The sequence below is a fragment of the Pyxicephalus adspersus genome, chromosome 4 (genome assembly GCF_032062135.1).
Source record: "Pyxicephalus adspersus chromosome 4, UCB_Pads_2.0, whole genome shotgun sequence".
NCBI classification, from domain to species: Eukaryota; Metazoa; Chordata; class Amphibia; order Anura; family Pyxicephalidae; genus Pyxicephalus; species Pyxicephalus adspersus.
This window is the reverse complement of record NC_092861.1, coordinates 9,011,287-9,016,686: the sequence shown is the minus strand read 5'-3', so window position 1 is coordinate 9,016,686 and position 5,400 is coordinate 9,011,287.

Genomic DNA, 5,400 nt, shown 5'->3' with positions numbered 1-5,400 from the left:
CCAACTCAGCTATTAGTTGTCAATGTAATAAATACCCACATAAAAAATGTTACATTCATTGTAATATTTGCTGCTGGAAATATGAGGAGTTTTCCTGCTATTATACTTAATTAGAGGGATTTACAGATATATATAACAGATACAGTGATTACAATAATGAAGCCAGAGGTCAGACTGCATATTATTTACATTTAAAGTGAAACTTTCATTATTTATATATATATATATATATATATATATACACACATATATCTCTCTATATATATAGATCTATATCTCCATCCATCTAAGCCCTCCACAAACCCCAGTAGGTCCCATGCCTTCCCAGCTTCTCTCTTCTTTCCAGCATGGATGGAACAGCGGGTCGTCGCGAACCTGTGGTCTGTGGCTATGGCTGGTGCGCCCCCGAGCAGGGTTAGGAGAAGGACCCCACTGAGGGGCGCACCGGCCAAAGCCGCAGACCACTTCCCCCATACAGATCGCAGGCTCAGAGCAGTGGGCGGGTTGTGTCCCTGGACAGGCTCACCTCTGATGGGACAGTTGGGGGTTTCTGGCATCATGACGTCACTCTGGAGGAAGTTTCTTACCCTTTGAGTGACAGGAGGCTCCCTGCGCATGTGCGGTCCGGAGCTGGTAATTTTTGTGGTCCGTGAGTCTGAAAAAGTTGGCGACCACTGAACTAATACGTCCAAATCTGCTTTCAGTTCTCTTCCAATGGTTAGTTTAATTCAAAAGAAAAAAAATCAAAAAATGTTATTTCACTTGAATCTGGCTGAAACATAATTTTAATGGATGGGATGCCAGATTCTATTCAACACATGCACAATCATACTGATGTAGGTGTGTGTATCTAAAGGTGGATGGGTTTTTGGCAGTGACCATTACATTGTAAGTCAGGTTGAAAAAAGACAAAAGTCCATCAAGTTCAACAGCTAAGTAAATAAATATATCCAAGATATAAAACCCTATGGACAGTTGATCCAGAGAAACACAACAAAACCCCGGGTACAATTTGCTCCAAATGGGCAAAAATTTGCTTCCTGATTCCATGAGGCAATCAGATGTTCCCTGGATCAGCAGTCTCTGTTATTTTTACTTTAAATCCTTAATACCCAGTTATATTCTGTGCTTCTAGAAAAACATCCAGCTTTTTCCTAAAGCAATCTATAGCAGTTGATGAAACGACTTCCTGAGGGAGCCAATTCCACGTTTTCACAGACCTTACAGTGAAGAATCCCTTCCTTATCCGGAGCTTAAACTTCTTTTCCTCCAGACGCAAAGAGTGCCCTCTTGTTATTTGTAACGATCTTAAAGTGAATAACGGGAAAGAGAGTTCTCTATATGGACCTTTTATATAGGGACCATTATTAGGCTTGAGCTACATTTAGCGACACCCTGTGGGGTACTCCAATGACTACTAGGTGAAGTGCAGAATTATCAGGAAAAAAGAGTCCTAGATAAAGCAGGGGGCGTTTAGGCTTGATAGGGACACAGATGGAGGAAGTAGCCATTGGAGAATGGCCACTGAGGGGTTATAAGTCATTCACTGGGGAGGATATATATAATAGTCCTACGCTACAGAGTGCTTACTGGGTGGTCAATGGTTACACAATGGAATAATTAAATATTCAGGAGTGGTTACTGAGGATTTATTGGACATAAATTGGAGAAGGGTTGTTGAGGGGTTATTGATCATACAAGTGGCCACTGAGAAGTAATGATCATAAACTTGGGAGCTGTCACTGAGAGGTTAATAGTCCTACCCTGGAGCCTGGTTACTGATGGATAAAGATGACACACTGTAGAGGTGTTACTGAGAAGATAATGGTCAAAAAGTGAAAACAGTGCCTGGAGTATTCATTGACCCTGATTTATTAATGTTCTCCAGGGCTGGAGAGGATACGCCTTCATCAGTGGAATGGAGTGGAACACGGAATCTGGATCTAGTCCAGGATTAAAAACATTTGCTAAAAAGTAGCTGACTTTTAGGAAACCATTCCAGGGTTGCTAGATCACTCAGTTTTACTGATGAAAGTGTATTCTCTCCAGCCTTGAAGAACATTAATAAATCAAGGCCATTGACTTTTTACATCTTCAACATCCTACAGCTTCTGCCTTGTGGGGTTCCAAGGTTTGATGGCTTCTTGCCATGATGATGGTCACTGTGAATAAATGTATATGTGTATGTGTGTATATATATGTATATATTTGGAAGAAGAGTTTTTATAAATTGATGGCAACCAAATACCATATCTGGATCATAGCACTGGCTCCACACATCTGACTTCTGACATCTGACAGTGCACAGAAATCTCACCCCCAGTGACATAAGGAAGCACAATGTGAGCATAGCCAATGTAGCAAGAAATCGGGGAGCAAAAGTGAAGGGGACAAGGAGGCATAGACAGATGTTTTAAGCCTTTCACGCCCTGCGATGGGTTTCACCATAACCTTGGAGTATCTTTTTGTGGTGTTGCCTTCTATAAACTTTATGTCAGGCCAGGCTTTATTGGAAAAAGAGATAGGTGATGTCCTTTCTGCAATAAGTATTCTTAACCTGCCCAATCACCACCCATCTGTCAAAATTTGCTGAGCTGCGTGGGTGCTGGCTCTAAATGAACTCCCACACGCCTACACAGGAGTTACATTATCCCGGCCCTGCCAATCAAGATGGCCAAAGAAAGGAATGGAAAAGAAGAAAAGAGGGGAGAAGACTGGGGTATCCATGACGGAATTGGAACAGATGAGTATCCTCAGAGTTTAATTCCACTTTAATGCCTACAAGTCTCTAAGAGGATTTTATAATAATTACAAGAGTTTCTGTATATTTATGTACAATCTGATTTTGGCTATAGGAAATGCATCAAAATAATATCCCTGTACATATAAAGCCATATACTGCCATTTAACAGAATCACAGACTGCAGACCACAGTCAGCTGATGCAAAATGTTCCTATCACTTTCTTCTAAAACCCCACTACTGAAAAAAATAAAATTTATATGGTCACATAAGGTGGGACTTTTGTATACCTCAACCTTCAGCCTGAACATCCAGCTTCCTTGAGTAGTCTGGAGACTGCACACCACCATACTTATACGAGCTTGTTGGACATTGTATTCCAAAACCATAGGCTTAGGCATAGGAATAGAGACTTGTCCCTGCTTTCAGGCTACAACAGCCCCCACACTTCTAAGAAGAGTTTTCACAAGATTCTGGAGTGTGTCTATGTGAATGCATGCCCATTTGTGATGTTGGTTGAGACCTGGTTTGTAATCAACATTCCAATTCATCCCAAAGCTGTACAGTAGACTTTCGGTCAGGGCCCTGTGCAGGCCACTTGCTTCGATCCACACCGATATAGTCATATCATCATCGTCTTGATGGAGCTGGATTTGTGTGAAGGGGCACAGACATCCGGGAGCAGGATCTTCTTCAAATTGTTAGAACAAAATTGGAAGTTTACAATTGTCTAATACCAGGGTGGGCAAACTTTTTGGCTCAGGGGCCACAATAGGTTCTAAAATTTGGCAGGGGGGCCAGGCCAGGATCAGAAGGATGGAGCGCCGAGATGGGTGTCACTGAACGTGACGTCATGATGACATAACCCCACCAACTCTCCCATCGCAGATCTGAGCCTTCGATGGGAGAGTGGGTGGGTTGTTCCGCCGACTTCTCCCAGTCCTGGATCTGTACAGGGAACATGATCTGCAGATCTGGCTGGTGTGGCCCCCCCGCGGGGTCCTTCTCCTGACCCTGTGGAGCCGCTGAAGTAGAGAGAGAGTTATTTGGACCGGATAAAGCCTAACGGACCATATACGGGGGCCGTAGTTTGCCCCTGCCTGGTCTAAAACGTCATTGCTATGGTACTGCTACCACTGACACCTGAACCCATGATAACTCACCAAGGTGTTTCTAAACTTTGTTAGTACACTGGGAACAAAGAAGAGAATTATGAATTATGATAAATATATACTTCTTTACTTTACTTTAGAGATTTTTATTTAGAACTAAGGGTTTTCCTAAACCTCACATCCCCTGCACCCCTTACATGCAGTGCTGGGGAGTGGCCTACCTTAGCTCATTCACTCCTGGCAAGCACAAGGGAATTGGTCGGTATTGCTGATTTTTCCTGACATCCAATGCTTAGCTGAGCATGTGCAACTCAGTGGAATTAGACAGCTGGGAGGCAATCAGGCAGGTAAGAGCAGTTATTGCAGAAGGGACATCACTTTTAGCAATGACCACTGGCATGAATTGCCAATGCTGAAAGCAGGCCTTTAGTTCCTTCAATTTTTTAAATACCATTTAAAAATACTGTTTACAGGTTAACAATAGTACTGTGCAATTTCACTGCAGAAAAAAACTTGTCTCGATCTGTTATAGGAAGTAAAAAAAGAAAAAAATACCAGATCTACGGACGTTTAACAGGTTATACAATTGCTAATAATTGCTAGAAATAACATGAATATGATTCTTCTCTCTGTGAAAATGCAGCTTTCTGTCCTCCCTCTGCAGTGGTCTGTGCAGGAAAAGCCTAGTAACAACCACATCATTCAGCAAGTGTCCTCACATAGGGCCTGATGTTTTAAAGCTCTCAAAGGCTGAAGAGGGTACATTTTCATCAGTGAAGCAGTGTGATGCAGAAAACCTGGAATGGATCTTGTCCAGGATTGAAAATATTTATCAACAAAAAGCAAATTACCTTAGATTAAAATCCAAGCTCCTGTGCTTTGTCTTCAAATCCCTCCAAAGTTCTTGTCCCACTTACCTTTCTGACCTGATAGAAAAATACTCCTCCAGTCGCTCTCTTTGCTCTTCCAATGACCTACTAATGACTTCCTCACTCATAACCCCATCACTTTTCTAGCGCTGCCCCGAAACTCTGGAATGGTCTTACTCGTCCTATTTGGCTTGCTCCTACCTTTTGCTCCTTTAAAAGAGCTCTTAAAACCCATCTTTTCAAACTTGCCTACCTGTCCTCTTCTGTCACTTAAACCCTCACTACTTCCCACCACTACATTTCTTCCCTCCTATTGTGTGTTACTTCCCCCACCTCTTAGATTGTAAGCTCTTCTGGGCAGGGTCCTCTCTTCCTCCTGTGTCACTGTATCTGTCTGTCATTTGCAACCCCTATTTATTGTGCTGAGTAATATGCAGTGCTGCATATTATGTTGGTGCTATATAAATACTGTTTAATAATAAAAAAAAGGCAGCTGCCTCTATCTACATTATTATATTAATTATGGAATTAAACACTAGGGCTTGGCCAAGCCCCTCAGCATTTTCACTGAAGGTTTCACCTTTGGTTATTCATCTTATTACCGTTTCAATTACCAACACAATAAAAAGAAAGACCTGGACACATTCACCAACATTTCAAGAATGTGGACTCATTGGG